This window comes from Xiphophorus couchianus, chromosome 20, assembly GCF_001444195.1.
Source record: "Xiphophorus couchianus chromosome 20, X_couchianus-1.0, whole genome shotgun sequence".
Classification (NCBI taxonomy): domain Eukaryota; kingdom Metazoa; phylum Chordata; class Actinopteri; order Cyprinodontiformes; family Poeciliidae; genus Xiphophorus; species Xiphophorus couchianus.
Genome location: NC_040247.1, coordinates 2,587,670 through 2,608,632, shown reverse-complemented (window position 1 = coordinate 2,608,632; position 20,963 = coordinate 2,587,670). Strand labels below are relative to the sequence as shown.

At 42.6% G+C, this 20,963-nt stretch overlaps 1 long non-coding RNA gene across 1 annotated transcript; it reads right to left on the bottom strand.

Moving 5' to 3' along the window:
- Window positions 1–11,989: 11,989 nt before the first annotated feature.
- On the bottom strand, window positions 11,990–12,462 carry LOC114135594 (uncharacterized). The gene is made up of 2 exons (XR_003593622.1): window positions 12,318–12,462; window positions 11,990–12,247 (listed from the first exon to the last, which is right to left on the bottom strand). It is a non-coding gene; the product is annotated as an uncharacterized LOC114135594 (long non-coding RNA).
- Window positions 12,463–20,963: the final 8,501 nt, after the last annotated feature.

Below are 20,963 nucleotides of genomic sequence, written 5' to 3'. Positions count from 1 at the left end.
ATGATCTGTGAACCAGAACGAGTCTCGCTCTAACCTCAGCCTGCCTCAGACAGGCAGCGAAGGGGTTAATCCATAGGAAGCTGAGAGATGTGGGTGTCAGGTCGGATGCAATCGATTCAAAACAGACGAGAAAGTTAGAAAGTAGGGACAGAGACGCAGAGGGGGCAGGTAGAGAGGGGGCGGCAGACAATAAGCTCGACTGATTTGAATCCTATTCATAATTCTCTGCTGGGAGGCCGGTTAGCTGAAGGCGGCGGATGATGATAGATGGAAGGAAAGAGGGGGAGAAGGTGTGGGAGGAAGAGAGAGACAAAGGGAAGGGCAGGAAGGGTTGGAGTCTCTGAGGGGGAGGGAAGCTGGGGATTAAAGGCAGCTCTGCTTCAAATGGAGGGACGCAGAAAAATCACAGCAGCTCCGCGGTTTGATTCCTGCACTATCAAAACCCAGAACAAGCGTCAGCCTGCAGAGCCACACATGCACAGCAGGGGGCAGGCCGATTCTTACACATGAAGCTGATCTTATCCACGTCAGGTTTTAATATCAGCCTCTGATGTTACAGAGCAGCAGTAGTGGTTCATCACCACACTGCATGTTTGCAGGAATCACCCCAATGTTGCCAAGTCAGTGACTTTCTTGTTATATTTAGCAACATTTCAGCCAAAAGAAATCTGCATTGGCCAAAATCAGAATCAGCAGGTCAGACTCTTTAATGATCGATAATCAATGGTCGGCCAGAAAACTACGATTGGTGCACCGATTGTTTCATAATGGCCCTGACCCATCTTCACTGCAGCTCCACGTCTCTTCAGAGTGCCTAAAACATGCAGAGGAACTCCAAACGTTTCACATCTTTCTAAAATCTCCCAGCGTAATAAACGATCAGCAGGACGGACCTGGGACCGAATTTCCATCAGAAAACTTAATAAATAGAAACTGACTGGTTGCTTCAGCTGAAGTTATTCTGACTGTTAATCTGAATGAGTTGAATGATTAGAAACATCACATTGGATAAGTTACTTTAATTTTTTATCCCGTTTGTTCGTGAATATACTAAAATATTTACTCTCACACCACAAACTGTAACACCTCCATAAACCGGATCGACTCAGTTCAGTTTATTCACACTTCACCAAATATCCCCAACGAATGTCCTGAACGTCTTAACGAGACTAAAATAATATCAACATATTAATCCAATTAAATCCAATTATAAAGACAGGTTGAGATTAATTAGCACAATTCACTCCTAATTACATCATAATCCATCCATCATATAGTAAAAAATATCAGGAACTTCTGACTGGATCGAGTTCTGGACTCTCAGTTCTAGTGGTTCTGGTTCCAGTGGTTCTCCCGCCTGTTGCCTAGGTTACCAATTTTAATAAGTTCTTTCATTGAGCCTAAAATTCTGCAAAACATTTTTATATCCTTGTGATTTTTGGTCACAATTAAACATTTCTAATCTTCAAACAAATGGAGAAACAAAATGGTTCAGTTTAAACAAATACAGATTTTAGAGTGGCCTAGTCAAAGTTAGATGTTTTCATTGCATGAAGGTTTGAGTGAGTTAACCTGCAGCCTGTTCAGCAGACAAAGATGTGATATGAGGTAAAGATAACCCACTCGGATCAATATTTAGGCTCAGTGGTCGTCCTCAGTGTTTTCTGCAGGAGGAATCGTAGATTTCCAGCTTCGTCTTGGTGAAGCAGCTTGTTGAGTTCGGATCCTGAGCTCTCAGCCTGGATGTCTGAGTGTTTTCATAACCGGCCGAACCACAGAGAGCAATCAGCCACTCTGCTGTCCTCATTTCCACCACTTCCGATCTTTAAATGTCATTTTACTGAAAGCTTTGGAGCACCAGAGTCGGATCAATTTCCCCCAGTCAGAAACGTCAGCGTGAGTTTTTAAATCAATGCTGCTGCTCCGGTCGGCCTGGTTTCCCCGTTTCCATCAGCCAGGCTGACGATCCCCACAAGGAGCAGTGGGTCCCCACAACGTAGTACGTGCCAGGAAAATGGTCCCCACAAAGTATTACAAACAAACGCACACACACACACACACACGCCCACACACACACAGAGGCTAATTAACCCAGCAGTCGTGTTTTTGGGAGTACCCAGAGAGAAGCGATGCATGCAGGAAGAACAAGATGTTTTCATTCACAGTTTTGTTTTCTGGATTCATCGTTTGACTTTCTGTAAAACAATGTGAGCATGAATGAAGAACTAATTCTGCTATAAATCCTCAAACTAACAGCCTAAATCTGCAGCTTTCCTCAGATCTCTGGAAGAACAATGGCTGCTTCTCTCAGTTGTGAAGAATTATTTTTATTTCAGGCCCTAAACAAGATCCAGGCTCAAACATAAACCGTGTGACCACACCAGAAGGACAGTGTGACGGTGTCAGAGCAGAACGTTCTCCATATGCGGGTAGAAATCATGGCAGTTGAGTTGCTGCAGCTTCTAACAGTCTAAATATGGATGTAGGGAGCTGGTCTTTGTTAGGAAACTGCAGGCCTGCTGTGTAAACATCCAGTCACACACACACTGATGGAAAACTCCCTGCACTGATGCTGGGGGTGAAAGATGTATCCCGGCCCGAGTTGCAGATGTACGAGTTGGTAATAAAAGTTTCCCTGTGTGGCAAGAGGATCTGCAGGAAGAGGTTTATGATGGTTGCGAAGGATAAGCAGGAGTTTAACGGTCCTGAACAGTTCCTGTTAGCTGGACTGCGCTGATCCCACTGATAGAGTTACATAACCCAGAACAACAGCCCAGCATTAACTGTGCCCACTTTGTCCCATCGAGGGCTCGGACCGGCAAGCTGACGGGTCGCCTGCCCACCCAGAGGCTAACACAGAGAGACAGAGGAGCGTGCACGTTCATGGATGTGTGCACGAAAGGATAATCAATGAACCCAACAAGCGGGTCATGTGACTGCAGAGGGAGCATGGAGACCCTGCAGCAGGTCCGACCCAGAGGAAACACGGGCCGCCTCCGCTAAACAGCTCCAATATCAGGAAACAAACAGTAAATGATTATTTAGTTTATTATAAAAAAGATTCTCGAAGTTTTACTGTTTCTCTGCAGGCTGACTCACTCATTCAACCACATGATGGTGTGGAGCAACACTGCCCCCGCGTGGAGAAACAAATTACTACAAGTCTTGTTTTAGATTCCACCTCAAACCTCAAATATTTATTTGCTCTACATTAATACGACAGGTTATCACAAAGAGAAAGTGAGAATAAGTCACAAATTCAAATTATTCAGTTATAAACTTCACTGTTACCTTAAACTCCCACAGCTGTTCACCAGTTTCACCTGAAGGCTGCGTCCCGTTAATCTGTCGCTCAGATTTACTTATGACATCACTTCCTCCTGCGAGTAGCAGGTCAGATGACCAGGCTTAATTACAGCCAATAACTGTGCATGTCTCCATGTATTATGACTTTTTATTAGACATGAATTTCATATCCAACAGTTCGTGTACAGTATGCAAGAAAATTGCTTAAGTTTTTTCTATTTTTTAGATACTGAAATGTCTCTCCCCACGAGCAACAGTCAAAAGCAACATGCAAAATGTACATGAAGCAATTCAGACTTCTCAAAAAATGCTGTGTAGTTGCATTTTCTTCAAGCTGCAGTATAGAACTTTAATAAAAAATATGTTTTTCCATATTTGTTAAAGTTGTCACCATGTAGTGACAGTTTGTTATGAGACAGATAATCTGTGAAAACAATCAATCTCCTTCACCTCGTCCCTGAACTACTATTGCTATCTAACGTAATGCAGCATTCTGGCTATTGGAGCCAAATGTATGTAGTTTTGGTTTTGGTCACTAGATGGGGCTGTCGGCTCCAGTATATGAACCAAGAGGTCACAGGTAGTTGAGAGGTGTTGAATCCCGAAGGGCATACAAGTTTTTGACCGCTGTGGCGGAGTCATTGTTAATACTGTTCCCGTGTATCTTGGAATAAATGTATATTGATCAGATATGGTTCATCTGATTAGAACAAATTTGGACAACAAGAAGATCTCTGGGATTGACTTTACACGCGATCAACAGGTACAACGTTAGCCGCTCAGCGTGTCATAACAAGCAGCAACGGGTCAACACTTAACTAGTGCAGTATTAAACTGGCACTTATACTGTCAAAAACAACCAATCAGAACCAGGAGGAGGGTCTTAGTGCTGTTAATCAGCTTCATTCACTCACTACTGAATGTACAGGGAGGAGGTAGACCGTCTGGCTGAGTGGTGCGACAAAAACAACCTGCAGCTGAACATTGAGAAGACCAAGGAGCTTATCGTGGACTTCAGGAGGAACGCTGACCCACATCCACCCATCCACATTAAGGGGACAGTGGTGGAGCGTGTGGACACCTTTAAGTTCCTGGGAGTCCACATCTCCAAGGACCTGACTTGGACGACCAGCTGCTCCAAACTCATTAAGAAGGCGCATCAGCGCCTCTTCTTCATGAGGACCCTGAGGAAGAACCACCTGTCCTCAGAGATCCTCACGAACTTCTACCGCTGCACCATTGAGAGCATCCTCACCAACTGTATTACAGCTTGGTACGGGAACTGCTCTGTCTCTGACCGGCAGGCGCTGCAGAGGGTGGTGAAAACTGCCCAGTATATCGCCGAGGCACCGCTCCCTGCCATCAAGGACATTACAGGAAGCGGTGTTTGAAAAGGGCCGGGAAAATCACAAAGGACTCCACTCACACAGCACACACACTCTTTTCCCTCCTGCCCTCTGGGAGGCGCTACAGAAGCCTACGGACCAGAACCACCAGGCACCGGAACAGCTTCTTTCCCACAGCTGTCAGGCTTTTGAACGCCTCCTGACATAAAACATAAACTATAAGGACTGTACTCCCCTATCCGCTCATACAACAATAACACATGGACTATCCTCACACACACACACATCACAGACTGTTTTCTTCACACACACATACAACCTGTACATTTTATCTGCCATTATTTATCTATAATCCATTCCCTAACATTCTTGTATATTCGGTATAATCTGTATAACCTGTGCATATAGCTCCCATATTTATATATATACACAATATCTATACCTCTTGCTATAACCCCTTATAGTCCATACATACATAGTCTTGTACATCTGTGAATAAATATCTATATCTTGTAGAGCACTTCTGGATAGATGCAAACTACATCTCGTTGCTTGTACCTGTGACAGTGCAATGACAATAAAGTTGAATTCTATTCTATTCTACTAATGGTGGAGAAACAACTTATTGTTATTGCTAGTGTAACATAGTTAATGTTGTATAGAATTCCACTTGTCATTACTTCCAAGTTTGGGTTCATGTGTAATGGGTGAAACAGCACCCCCTCCTGGTGGTTGGCAGTGTTAAATATAGTGAACACAGATATCTCGTTGCCAGTTCATGAGAGATGGGCGCGAGGTAGGTTCACTGAGTTTAACGCTCTGGTAAAATGTTATGTTAGCTTGATGCTAACATGAAATGCTATTCCTCGTAAGGTGCTGTACCCGCTGTGATGAACCTGATTCCTGATCAGTCCATATTCTGTTCTGTACAGATAAACATCTGTATGGAATGTTTATCCATACATTGTTTCATCTCATCCTGTCCCCCCTTTTTTTCTTCTTTTTAATAAACTTTATTTATTATAATAAACAACAATACAATTGTACTGTGAACAAAACTCAGGAAGATAACAATAATTTACCAGGGGGAGCATAAAATAAAGCAAGATGATAAGAAAACGACAATCAATATATATATGTATAAAGGAAATAGCACAAATTGTGATATGTTTGCCAGATGTCACAGTGCATTAACATAAAAGATAATCCAAAATTCCAAGTTGATTACAAGCCCGTATTGTTGACTCTGCTTTTTGATTAGTGGAGGATTGAATTGTTGATAAATAATGTTTAAGTTCGATCAAAGAAACTAAAAAATTTGGTTTTTTTCTTCAAAAATTTGCATTTATGTAGGTGAAATTTAATAATTATAAATAATAGCCTTAATAATTAGTAAATTGATAAGGAGACTCTTTACATTCATTCCTCCATTTTGTTGAAATCCAAATAAGACATTTTCCCAATATAACTGAAAGCCTGCTGAAATTTTGGAATCAACAAAGTTACAAAAATGTTGCCAAAATATTTTAGAATGAGGGACAACCAGAACAAATGAGTGACCGATTCTGGGCAAACGACACAGAAGGAACAGTTCACATCAATGTTAGAATTAGGCCTGTCAGGATAGCAAATTTTGCTGAACGATTAATTGTCTCAAAAATTATTGCGATAAACGATAATATTGTTTGAAGACCTTTTTACACTGATTTAATGGAAATGATGTAATAATGCATGTGATTTCCTGCCAAAGTTAGATACACTTTATTTTCAAAAGAATATTTAACACTGGAGCTGATAAACAAAATAAACAAAACAACCAAAAACAAAATAAAATGGATTCTCAGTCTCCATTAACAAAAAACTCACTTGAAAATAAAACTAAACAACATAAAGCGAAAGTGGAAATAAATACTGCATTCAACCAAAAGAGTGCAGATTATGAAGTCTGTATATTATGTTGTCCTTCAGTAATAATTAGATGTAAATAGAGAAAATGGGCACATCGACTACCTGATGCAATAGTTCACACTACATGATTTTTTGCTCCTATTTTTCCCCCTATGACAATCTTAAAACGTTGGTCTTTCTAAGATTGTGTGGTGTGTTACGGTAGATCGTCGTTGCCGCTCCGATCTAAATCAGGGGTTTTCCCCGACTGGGATCTTAACGCAGCCTGTTGAATGTGACAGGCAGCCAATCAGAAAGCGAGGATTCTCCTCCCTGCTTTCTGAGGGGAAATTACGGAGGGGAATCCCAAACAGCTGACACGGCGCAACCCGAAGTCCAGCGGACATTGGAGATGATATGTGGAAACAACATTAATGTTTATTCAACATGCAAAGAATATAGAAATGACAAGAGGAGGAGTTGGAGCGAAATTGCTACTGCAGTTGATAAACCCGGTAACTTTTCAGCTGTTCTTCGTTAACGTGACGTAAACAGGTTCTAATGATTTTCATTCAGTCAGGACTTTACGCTGACACTAGCCACATGCATTGCAGGTAGATTGTAGTAAAGCATTGATTAATGCCTGGTTTTAAAATTAGTTCACTGAACTTGTAGCCATTATTTTGTGCCCATTGTTGGACACCACACGGCAGGACCGAACCCGATCGAACCGTTATACCTAGGATTTCTGTCCGCTAATGTGTGGTCTGTCAGGTTTTGAAAATGGGCCACAATCGGTCGACAGCTTTCAGACCGTGTCTCTGCGCTGGGCTTTACACTAAGGAAATGAGGAAAGGAGGGTCAGCGGAGAGCACCGGAGTTGAGCTTTTTTTTATTTGGTGTCATCAACAGAAAGAGAAAAAGGTCGGAAGAGACGATAATGCCGATAATTAAAATGACGTCGATAGTTTTAATTTATCGTACGATTAATCGATTTATCGTTTATCGCGACAGGCCTAGTTAGAATTGAATTTCTTTAAATAGACTAACGGGGTAGATTCGGTGAATGAGTTTAAAAGAAACTTCCTTTATCTTGTTAGAGAGAAGGAAGTGATTAGGGAGCAGCCAGATACATTTCCAGGACACAGTAATATGAAAGCGATTCCAATAATGAACCACAGGAGTAGAGAAACAGGGATCTGATCGACTTATTATTGTTACAAGGAAAAGGATTCAAACTAATTTTGCCAACAGGAGAATGTATGTGAGATAAAATGGGAGAGTGATAAACGATTCTCGGCTTCTGCCGGAATAACATACAGATTTTTGTAGAAACTGCACCAAAAACGTAAAAAACATATTCTCCAGGAGAGACAGAAAAATTGAACTTACAGAGAAATTCTTCATAAGTCAACAACAGACCATCACTGTTGAACAATTGGTCAACCAGAACAATGTTATTATTACACCAAGAATCAAAAAATATAGTTTTCCTCTTATATAGAATGTCCTTATTATTCCAAATAAAGTATCGGTGAGGAGAGAAGTTATGCTTGTAGATGAGTAACCGTGATAAAAGGGCCTGCCGATGAAAGTTAGAGAGTTTAATTGGTAGTTTCGTTATATCAAAATTACAAATTAGAAAGAAATTTAGACCACCGAATTTAGAAAAAATATGAAAGGGTATAATATTCCAGAAAGACGCTGGAGAATTAAAAAAATTACGGATCCAATTTATTTTAAAAGTATTATTTAAGATAGAGAAAGATAAGCAGTTAAGTCCTCCGTTTTCATATGAATTCATTAGAGTAGATTTTTTAATATAGTGAGTCTTATAACAGTTTGTCAATTTCCTTCTCATTTTTATTGTCAATGTCGGATGACTGTGTAGCATAAATTAGTCTGGAGAGGCCTTCAGCCTTTGTAAGCAGAATATGGAAAGATCTCTAACTAACCATTGATTAAGTCTTTTTTTAGTCTTTTGAATTAGCGGGTCGAAGTTTAGGGAGCTTCTTTCTATTTGATCCTTCGTGATGTTTATACCTAAATAAATAACCTCATTCTTAACTGGTATAGCTACAATTGAGGCTATAGAACAGTCCTTAATGGCCATTATCTCACAGAGAAAGACCTGAAGCTTTGGAGAAAGTACCAATCTCCTTAATAGCTAAAGAGATTTGGCTCTGATCTTTTAAAAATAAAGTAGTGTCATCTGCCAGTTGTGTTAAAGTAACCACTCTATCAGCAACAGTGATCCCTTTTAAAGGATCAGCCTTAATATGATCAGCCAGAAGTTGAGCCACCAAATATAGGACCAAATATGGGGAGACGGGACAACCTTGTCTGATTCCTCTGCAGAGGCTGAATCTAGGAGAGAAGCCGTTTCTTAATTTGATGGAGCTGTTGCTGTTTTGATCTAAGGTTTTAACGACAGAAGTAAAGAATTTCCCAAACCCAAATTTATGAAATGAAAAATAAACTCATGTTCGACCGTATCAAAAGCCTTATAAAAGTCTAGAAATAAAATAAAACCATTATCACAAACAAGATCAGGATAATCTAAAATATCCTAAACAATGTATTATTTGTAATATGCCTATTTTTCATAAAACTGGATTGAGTTTCATCGATAATTGAATGAAGGACAGATTTTAATCTTTTAGCTACAACTAAAGCAAAAATTTTGTAATCATTGTTAAGAAGACAAATGGGACTTATCTAGAAGTAAAGGGTCTTTTTTTGGTTTTGGTATCAGAGAGGTTAAACCCTGAGAGGGTTGTAGGGAGCGAACCGTTTTCTATACTTTCATTAAAATCTTGCAAAAGAAAGGGAGCGAGGTCGAACAAAAAGTGTTTGTAAAACTCAGCACTCAGGCCATCAATTCCAGGGGATTTGTTCATTTTGAGATGTGAGATTTTGTCCACAATCTCTTGTAAAGAGATTGACTCTTCACAGCGTTCTTGTTCACTATTAGAAATTTGGTTAATTGATAAATTGGTCAATAGGGCATCAGCTGAGGCTTGACAGAAGTTGGAGAGATAAAGAGTTTCATAAAAGGAACTGCGGGGCGTGCTGTGGTGGTGCAGCGGGTTAGCACGCCCCACGTTTGGAGGCCTTAGTCCTCGACACGGACGTCGCAGGTTCGACTCCCGGTTCCGACGACCTTTACCGCATGTCTACCCCCCTCTCCTCACCCTCCTTCCTGTCTGCCTACTGTGGAAAAAATACAAGCCACTAGCGCCGCAAAAACTCTTCGGAGAAAAAAAAAAAATAACTGCAATATCTAGCGACATCATCAAGGTTATCTGTAACAGCATTGTTAATCTTTAGACTGGTAATAGCATTATTGGTTGAATTATGTTTTTCTAGATTAAAAAAATAATGAGTGTTTTGTTCTCCCTCTTCTAACCATTTTCTCCTTGATCTAATAAACGCACCTTTACTCTTATTAATGTAAAAATGATCCAATTTAAGTTGTAATTCAGTTAACTCTTGTAGTTCAAAGTCATTTAAATTAGAAGGATTCGACTGAGTTCAAATATTCTCGTTACAATTTTGGTTTCTTCATTTCTATTTGTCTTAGCCTTGTTACTACCAAATTTTCTTAGAAATTTTCCAGATTCGAATTTAAAAAGTTCCCAATTAATACCATAAAGATTATCTGTTTGAGCTTTATGCCAGAAGAATTTCAATAATTTGTTTATCTTTATAGTGACCTCTTTATAGTTTAATAAAGAATGATTCAATTTCCAGTATGAAGGAGAATAACTAGAATATTTACCATCTGAGAGTGTTATAATTATTTCAACAACTTTATGGTCCGTAAGGGGAGAAGGTAAAGTATTAACAGTCACAGATTCTTTCTTTACTGAATCATGTGGATGTTCAGTTCTCCAAATGTCAATTAGGTTAAATTTTTCCATAAAAGCTTTAATAGTCGAGGCGTTTGGTCGACCAGGAGGCCATTTATCAAGGTTACCATCCAGGACAGTGTTGAAATCGCCTCCCATAAGAATTATAGCATTTTTTTAACCGTTCTATAAGGATCTTTTCAGCTGTGATAAACAGCTTATCGTTATCTCTTTTATTATTGTAACCATGAATATTGGCACAAATGAAATGATGATTTTCATAGAAAAAGAGTTGAAAAATAAAGTGACCCAGCGAATCACATTCAGTAGAAATAATATTCCCATTAAATCTATGTTTTAAAGTCATGACTCCTGCAGAGCGCTCAGACCCATGAGAAAGCCAAACAGAATTACCCCACTGGGATTTCCAAAAAGTAACATCAACTGTAGAGTGACGTTCCTGAAAAAAACAGAAATCAGATTTAAAATTTTTGGCAAACAAGAATAATGCTTTTCTTTTTAACATATTGCACAACCCCCTGGCATTAAGAGAAATAAGCGAAAGCGATAACATATAAACAGAAAAAGTAACAATGAATGAATGAAGGTATTTATAGACGACATGAACACCGTGAGTCAGTACCTTATTAAAGTTCCAGATCTCAGTTTGCAACCTAGGGTAAAGTTCCAAAATAGTGGACCCATCAATGAGAATAGACTTGCAATTATTCTAGCATTGGAGTAAACACTGCGGGTATCTCCACCCCGTTGATAAAACCACGACCTCCTACGAAGTAGGCAGATTTTCCCTCTTCACGAGCCTTCTGGATACATGGCCAAAGCTTCTGGCGGGACTCACGGTCTTCTTTACAAAGGTCTTCGGTAAAACGGAGACCATTTCTCTTCAGGAAGTAATTTCCCTTAGCTGCTTTCCATATGGAATCACGATATCTCCTCGCAATGAAGCGAATGATGATAGAACAAGGGCGGGAGTTGGCAGCGACCTTTCTACCAACTCGATGAGCGACATCAATGAAGATCTGAAGCCTTTCTTTATCCTTCGGAAGAATCTCCTGGCACACCCGCAACACCTCCTCCCGCACATCCTCCTTCTCGGTCTCAGCGACTCCATGAAGTCTGAGGTTCCAACGACGACCATAGAATCTCAGTAACACGGATTAAGCAGGACGTTGTATCTTTTTCATTGCGCTCCACTCGTTTTTCCACTGAGTTAATTTTCATTTTAATATCTTTGATTTCTTCTAGCATACTTCCCAGCTTTGTGTCTAAAGCATCACTTCTCGTGTTGATCAGGTTAACAACAACCTGAAATTGAATGGTTAAAACAGTGAATGCCTTTTTAATGAAGTTGATAATAAAATGTTTAAATTTCAAAGGAAACTGAGGCTTACCAGTGGGGGGAGAGTAGTGAGGAAAGGGGACACCCTGGACACTACAAAAACACACAAAAAGGTGCTCCAACAAAACACACAAGACAAGACACCGCCACCACAGAAGCCTCAGTCCCTAAAAGAAAGACAAAAAAATGAAACAATATGAGTAAAACAGTGATACAATAGCACTACAATATTGCTCCTCATCCCGGTCGTAGTGCCATCAATGCTCCCGGCAGCGGGGGAAAGTTCATACAAATCTTTTAAAACATTTCATCGTAGGCAAAACAGCAGCGAGTGTACATCCAAATGTAATAGTCGTCAGGGACTCAGCAGGAGGCTAAAAAATAGAGTAGATTATTAATACCACTGCTGATAAAAACTATAATTTATGGTAGCTGCTTACCTGTAAATTACCACACGGCCAGATAAACAGATCCACAAGTTCGCCTATGGAGCGCAGCTGTAACAAAATGCTACGTAAAGGCTTCGTTTACATGAGACGGATGTTACCTAGCCATGCTAGTGCTCACCTTCCCGGCAGCAAACAACCGAACAAATTGGTCCAGGAGTTGGAGGCGCAGCAAGGGAGGCTAAACAGATCAGACCAGCTTGCATTAATTGCTACGATAAAAGCTGACAAACAAAGAAACAGCCACGCTTACCCAGCACAGTTCAGCAAACAAATGAAGCAGAATGAGTTGACGTCATGACGCAAGTAGTCTTGTGGCAGGTAGAGACCTGCTTATATGCAGCAGCTAAAATTAGCCTTAAAGTGGCAGCGTACCATTTATGCTGCTACAGTAGCATATTTGGAAAAGGCTTCTTGGCAACAGGAGGCTTACTTGGAGTCACCGGGAGCGGCGGGAAATCCTCTTCGCCAATCTCCGGTTGGAGAGCCGGACCGACATAGTGTGGTCTTTTTCATCAACGCCAGTGCAGGTTTTTTCCAACTTGTTGTGGTCACTAGTTCTTTTTTGGGCTGTTTTAGGCATCTTCCCAAGAGTAAGGTAAACTTATAAAGTAGAAAAGTACTCAACTGAGCGCTCGTACACTCAGGAAAATCGCAAAATAAGAGTGCTAGCACTGAGAGCACTGCACAGAGTGACTTACGCTGCCGCCATTTTTGTTTCTTCCTTTCTTCTTCTTTCTGATTTTTACTGGCGGGTGACATCTAATGTTAGGATGTCTTATCGCCATCTACTATGCTGGAGTGTGGACCAGAGTATCTCCCCCAATCTAAATTCTTATATATAATCCTGTTACCTTCAAAAATTTAATAACTGCTTTATTTATTTTATGTTTAATTAATATCTTATTAAGTTTTAATGTCTCTATATCATATTTCCTAATTTCTTGTTTTAGCTTCTCTCTACTTCACAATGAATTATTACATGTTCTACTCTGTTTCCATATCCATACCACGCTCACTACCTGTTGGATGTTGTTGAGGAAGAATGATTATTTTTAGTGCTTAATACAGTTAATCTTACGGCATGTGTAGAAGGTATATTCAACACTCTTATTTTGAACATCCATCCATCCATCCATCCATCTTCTTCCGCTTATCCGAGGTCGGGTCGCGGGGGTAGCAGCTTCAGAAGGGAGGCCCAGACTTCCCTCTCCCCAGCCACTTCTTCTAGCTCCTCCGGGGGAATCCCGAGGCGTTCCCAGGCCAGCCGAGAGACATAGTCCCTCCAGCGTGTCCTGGGTCTTCCCCGGGGCCTCCTCCCGGTGAGACGTGCCCGGAACACCTCACCAGGGAGGCGTCCAGGAGGCATCCTGACCAGATGCCCAAGCCACCTCAACTGGCTCCTCTCGATGTGAAGGAGCAGCGGCTCTACTCTGAGTCCCTCCCGGATGACTGAGCTTCTCACCCTATCTCTAAGGGAGAGCCCAGCCACCCTACGGAGAAAACCCATTTCGGCCGCTTGTATCCGTTCTTTCGGTCATGACCCAAAGCTCATGACCATAGATGAGGGTGGGAACGTAGATTGACCGGTAAATCGAGAGCTTCGCTTTTTGGCTCAGCTCTCTCTTCGCCACGACGGACCGGTACAGCGCCCGCTTGACAGCAGACACTGCGCCAATCCGCCTGTCGATCTCCCGCTCCCTTCTTCCCCCATTCGTGAACAAGATCCCGAGATACTTAAACTCCTCCACTTGGGGCAGGACACCCACCCTGGCGGAGTCCAACTCTCACCGGAAACGAGCCCGACTTACTGCCGGCAATGCGGACCAGACTCTGACACCGGTCATACAGGGACCTGACAGCCCGTATCAAAGGGCCCGGTACCCCATACTCCCGGAGAACCCCCCACAGGGCTCCCCGAGGGACACGGTCGAACGCCTTCTCCAAGTCCACAAAACACATGTAGACTGGTTGGGCGAACTCCCATGCACCCTCCAGGACCCTGCTGAGGGTGTAGAGCTGGTCCAGTGTTCCACGACCAGGACGAAAACCACACTGCTCTTCCTGAATCCGAGGTTCGACTATCCGACGGACCCTCCTCTCCAGGACCCCTGAATAGACCTTGCCAGGGAGGCTTAAGAGTGTGACCCCTCTATAATTGGAGCACACCCTCCGGTCCCCCTTTTTGAACAGGGGGACCACCACCCCAGTCTGCCAATCCAGGGGAACTGCCCCCGATGTCCATGCGATATTGCAGAGTCGCGTCAACCAACACAACCCTACAACATCCAGAGCCTTAAGGAACTCCGGGCGGATCTCATCCACCCCCGGGGCCTTGCCACCGAGGAGCTTTTTAACCAGCTCGGCGACCTCGCCCCCAGAGATTGGAGAGCCCAACCCAGAGTCCCCAGGCTCCGCTTCCTCAGTGGAAGGCATGTTGGTGGGATTGAGGAGGTCTTCGAAGTACTCTGCCCACCGGCCCACAACGTCCCGAGTAGAGGTCAGCAGCACACCATCCCCACTATAAACAGTGTTGGTGCTGCACCGCTTCCCCCCCTGAGACGCCATATGGTGGACCAGAATCGCCTCGAAGCCGTGCGGAAGTCTTTCTCCATGGCCTCTCCAAACTCCTCCCACGCCCGAGTTTTTGCCTCAGCAACCGCCCGAGCCGCATGCCGCTTCGCCCGCCGGTACCCATCAGCTGCTTCCGGAGTCCCACAGGCCAAAAAGGCCCGATAGGACTCCTTCTTCAGCCTGACGGCATCCCTCACCGAAGGTGTCCACCAACGGGTTCGAGGGTTGCCGCCGCGACAGGCACCGACAACCTTGCGGCCACAGCTCCGATCGGCCGCCTCGACAATGGAGGCACGGAACACGGTCCACTCAGACTCCATGTCCCCCACCTCCCCCGGGACGTGTTCGAAGTTTTGCCGGAGATGGGAGTTAAAGCTCCGTCTCACAGGGGATTCCGCCAGACGTTCCCAGCAGACCCTCACAACACGTTTGGGCCTGCCAGGTCTGACCGGCTTTCGCCCCCACCACTGGAGCCAACTCACCACCAGGTAGTGGTCAGTGGACAGCTCCGCACCTCTCTTCACCCGAGTGTCCAAGACATACGGCCGCAGATCCGATGAAACGATGACAAAGTCGATCATCGAACTGCGGCCTAGGGTGTCCTGGTGCCAAGTGCACATATGGACACCCTTATGCTTGAACATGGTGTTCGTTATGGACAATCCATGGCGAGCACAGAAGTCCAGCAACAGAACACCGCTCGAGTTCAGGTCGGGCGGGCCGGTCCTCCCAACCATGCCCCTCCAGGTCTCACTGTCGTTGCCCACGTGAGCGTTGAAGTCTCCCAGCAGAACAAGGGAGTCCCCAGGAGGAGCACTCTCCAGTACCCCCTCTAAGGACTCCAAAAAGGGTGGGTAATCTGAACTGTCGTTCGGCCCGTAAGCACAAACGACAGTCAGAACCCGTCCCCCCACCCGTAGGCGGAGGGATGCTACCCTCTCGTTCACTGGGGTAAACCCCAACGTACAGGCGCCGAGATGGGGAGCAACAAGTATGCCCACTCCTGCCCGACGTCTCTCTCCCTGGGCAACTCCAGAGTGGAAGTATGTCCAGCCCCTCTCAAGGAGACTGGTTCCAGAACCAGAGCCATGCGTCGAGGTGAGACCGACTATTTCTAGCCGGAACCTCTCGACCTCACGCACTAGCTCCGGCTCCTTCCCCACCAGAGAGGTGACATTCCACGTCCCAAGAGCCAGTTTCTGCAACCGAGGATCGGACCGCCAGGGTCCCCTCCCTTGGCCGCCACCCATCACACAGTGCACCCGACCCCTTTGGCCCCTCCCACGGGTGGTGGGCCCACGGGAGGGGGGGCCCATGTTTCCTCTTCGGGCTGAGCCCGGCCGGGCTCCATGGGTAAAAGCCCGGCCACCAGACGCTCGCCATCGTGCCCCCCCTCCAGGCCTGGCTCCAGAGTGGGGCCCCGGTGACCCGCGTCCGGGCGAGGGAACACCAAGTCCAAGGTTTTCCTTCATCATTGGGGTCTTCGGGCTGCACTTTGTCTGGTCCCTCACCTAGGACCTGTCTGCCTTGGGTGACCCTACCAGGGGCATGAAGCCCCAGACAGCATAGCTCCTAGGATCATTGGGGCACTGTTAAGGAAATATGGATATTGTTGAATGTTTAATATGGCTAATCTCATGCCATGTGCGTATAAAAGATAAACATTCCTATTTGGACAAATGTTAAGCAGAGATAAACATTCTCCTGGCAGGGCTGTAACTTAGAGCAGCCACAAAACACTATTCTCTTGAAAGGCGTTAAATTAGTAGGCCATAAATAATATCTTCCCCTGCCTAGAGGTCGGAGGTTGGGGGTTTCCCAGGGGCTCTGAGCTGCATCTGGAGTTGATCACAGACTTCGAATCTTGGAAACATTTATGTTTAATTTCTGATACACCTTTTAAATATTGTTCGTGATAAGGCAAAGATTCAAATCTTGGGAGATGCTGAGTCCAAAGGAGTAAAATAGGTTTTGTGAAATTAACTTATAACTTTAACAACTAAAATGACTCTTGAGTTTTGTCATTAAAACTTAGGGGAAGGTTTACGTTTTTCCAAGGTGGCTCTCGGTTGGTCAACAGGAGGAACGCCTTCGTTGCATAAATTAAAATACGGAAACACCTCTTTGGTATAAGATGGAAAGGTAAGGAGGAAAAGAGAGAGAGTTTTTTCCATTTTTCTCCACGTGGGCGCCTTTGTCTGTCTCTGTGTTTGTGTGTGTCTGTCTCCCTTGTGTGTCTGTTATTTTGTGATAAAATGCATATCTCTGTACCTCTGCAGCTTTGTTAACTGATTCATGCGTTGCTTTGTATGAATTAAACTCTGTGATCTGTGATGTCAACACGCCTTGTTGTGGGTTGTTTTACAGCTGTGCCCGCTGCTTGCCGAGAGGATCCGGCTGTTAAAGGAAGATACGAGCCAAACGTTTTGTTCAAAGTTTTAATAAATAATTCTTCCTTTACAGCACTCAAACCCCTCCACCACGATAAGGTGGCAGCCCATGGAAGAGTTTGAACAAATTTCTTTATTTTGAACAGGTTTGTGTTAAGGATTTAAAATTAAACCAGATGACCAAGCTGTAGGAGCTATTTCTCCATTATTTTCAGTTAAAGTTTAGAATGTAGATTATTTAGTTTATTTTTTTGTTTTGTAGTTGATTTATAATTAGAATGTTTATTTTGTTCTAAATAAGTTTTTGGTTAGTAATTCACTTAATTAGTTAATTGATTTCAGTTTGGGAAGTGGGTGTGTTTCACAGTATAAATACGTAGAGTTTAGATGAGTCTTGAGGCAGATGGGTGGTCTTATGGTTTTTACCTGTCTGTCATCAGTCAGTCAGTTTTATCAGTGAGAACAGGTGCAGGAGTTAGGGTAGGTTTATCCAAAGCCTGTAACTTGTTTTTAGCCAAAAAACTGAATAAAGTAAACAAAGAGCTGCATTTTGACTGTTTGACCTTTTGTTTGGACTGCGTAAACCAGAACCCATGATGCCCAGTATTGACTGTTTGAGTTTATTTCATTTTGCTTTGATCACTTTTGAGATTTGAATTTTTCGATTTTGGAATTACGTTTTAGGGGACAAATAGTCAATACACTTCAAGTAAAAAACCAGACCTTGGCATTTTTGATACGACAGCAAGTAAGAAAGACGATCCTGGAGTTTAATCAACAGTCTCAAGTTTGCGGATGGGCGGATGGCTCCGTGAAGTTTGGAGGAACCACTTCCTTTGTTCTCTGGACGCCGAAAGCGGGAGGAAGCGGCCACGCCCACAAGCCATGAAGGTGCTTCACCTCCAAGCTCTAAACGCTCACGTCTTTCTTCAGTGACAGCGGTATGTACAATGATTACTAATACTGTAAAGGAAAACGGCCAAACGACAGGAGTTTGATGATAGCGATCAACGTTACCGTACAAGTTTGTCAACATGATGAATGAAAGACTGAGTTAAAGCGCTGCACCTTTACGCACAGCCAGTGACTTTAAAAGAAAAAGGAAAGTTATAGACAAAACTACAAGCAGTTCAAAGTATTTGGCTAAAATGTCTGATGTATTGAAAGCACAGTCAACCAAGAGTGATTTGGAGATTTCATCTAAACGAAGTATTAAAATGACTGAGAAAGGCTTGATGTCTTATATAAAAATGTGCCAAGATAAAAGAATTGCTAAATTGAAGCAAGCAAGACGAATAATGGACGATTTAAATATTTTGATGGAGTCAAATGATAAAGCTGACTCAGTGAATTCTCTTCTTGCTACATTTATTCAATGTTCTCAGGATGCAGAGGCGTCTCATAAAAACTTAACAAGTTTGCCACTCCCCTCTGATGAACTCATGAAACAAAACGAACATTTCCAGAATAAAATGAGTTCTTACCACGAGTTTACTGAGCTTGTCAGGGGCTGGTTATGTGAACGGGAGAAGCCCTTTGTGCAGCCCAGTGCAGATGATTACGATCAAGACAAGAATGATGTTGATAACGCAATTAATCCTGAAGACAGCGCTTCCAATGTGCGCTCTGTAAAGTCTAAGTCAGGCTCTCAGGTGTCCCGTGTCTCCTCTACATCTTCGGCTCGCATTAAGGCGGAGGCCGAGAGAGCGGCGCTGCTGGAGCACGCTGCAGGACTCAAAAAGAAACATCAGTTGGACGCGCTGGAGGAAAAGCTAAAACAAGAAAAAAAGCAACTAGAACTTGAGACTGAGTTAGCGGCTGCTAACGCGAAACTTCGTGTGTTGGAAATAAATTCACAGTGTGGCTCAAAATGTTCCGATGGCATGAATTCGTATATTGAAAAGCGCAATTCCAACTTAGCGCTTGATCCTTGTGCCAAAGTATTGGTTCCAGAGAGAAATATGGACGATTTTAAAATGGCTTCTGCCATCGCTGAGCAACCAGTTGTTAGGCTGAAACAAAAGCCACCAATTCAAAGTGTTGATAAGCCACAAAGTGTCTGTGATGAATTAACTATTCAACTAGATCAGCAAGTCAGTATTATTGACATCATGCAGCGGCAAAATGACCAGTGTTGTATAAAGTACTGAAATCTCAGAGTCAAGTAAAAGTAAAAGTATCTCTCCAAAATATGACTTTGGTAAAAGTCGAAGTCACTGACTGAAATGTTACTTGAGTTAAAGTCTTAAAGTATCTGAAACGTCTTGTACTTAAGTATGGAAATTACTGTAAAAATGGATGGACTCAAGTAATGTAATGAAAAGTACAAGTAAAAAGTAAAACAAAGCAAATGCAGTTTGAATGACATTTTTTATATTTTGGTAAACTTGTCAAATACACTTAAAATAATGTACCCAACCAAGTGCAGGCAAAATTAAACCTGCTAATAGATATACCTGCAGGCATCATTTAGTTAAGAAAATTAGGTGCTTTACCTATAGCACAAGGTTAACTTAACCTGCTTTACAACTGAACCAGCTTCTTAGTAAACCCTCCAGGACAGAAAATACTAAGTTTTTGTAAGCCTTAAGTTTTCCCTTCAAGTAAGGTCAGTGCTGAAAATGAGAAAAATAAATAGTACAGAAAATGCGGCCAACATGAAGAAAAAGATCTGTTACGATTACTCTACTTCACAAATCAGTGAATCAGTCAATGCTACAGTCAGTAGGTGGTGCACACAACTGGTCATTATGCAAAAGAAAAAAAGAATTGGGAGGGAAATGCAGCTTATTGGCATCTGTAAACCTGGTTTTGAACTTGCATGCTTTTCCTATATTCGTTAAATTGAGTCTAAATTGCTATCGCTATGGCTTCTGTCCCCCTTGAACAGAGGAGTCTAGGTAGCCTGCTACAGTCAACATTAGGCCTAAGCTAAATACACCACATATGGAACTGAAACAATGCCAAACAAAGTTCATTTATGGTCAACGTTTCACAATACAGTAGTGTCTAGTGACCAAGCTATAGTTACTGAAACAGGAGGATTATAACCATTTCATAAGACGTTACCTCGATGTGTTTCTTCACGTTGGACGGGGAGTTTTTGTAAGATAGAATTTCCATGTGACTGCTACTGATTGCGAGACTTGCTTTGTGTTTAATGGGAGAAGCGAAACAGGTGTATCCTAATTAAAAGTAAAGAAATCAAGAAATGGCAAAAAATGTGGAATGAAGATAAGAAAGGAAGAAGATTATATGAAGTACAAAAGTCAGTTCAAATTCGAAGCATTAATGAAAGAAACAGAAGAGAAGAAATAATAATTAGTAGATTAAGAGTAGGTCATACCTACTTAAATGACATATTTTATACAATAGGGAGGAAAAATAATGATAACTGTGAGAGATGTGGAGAGAAAGAAAATGTAGAACACATATTGATGAACTGTAAGTCAAATGAACTCGAAAGGGAAGAATTAAAGAGAATAGTTAGTAATATGGGGCATGAATGGAATCTTAAAGGTATATTAGGAAATGAAGGAAACATAACAGATATTCACAAATTAAGGAAAGCATTGTTTATTTATCTTAAGAATACAAAATTAAAAAATAGAATTTAATAGATGTGAAGTAATGCTTCTACACACTCATGTACAGTAGGTGGCGGTATGCACCTTAAAGTTGCTTGTGATCCGCCATAATAGAAAAGAAGAAGAAGAAGGTGTATCCTATTGGTGGTGATGAACAAGCCCAGGCAAGCAGGCTACGGACTTTGTTCGGTAGCCTGCTTGCTACTTGCTAATCAG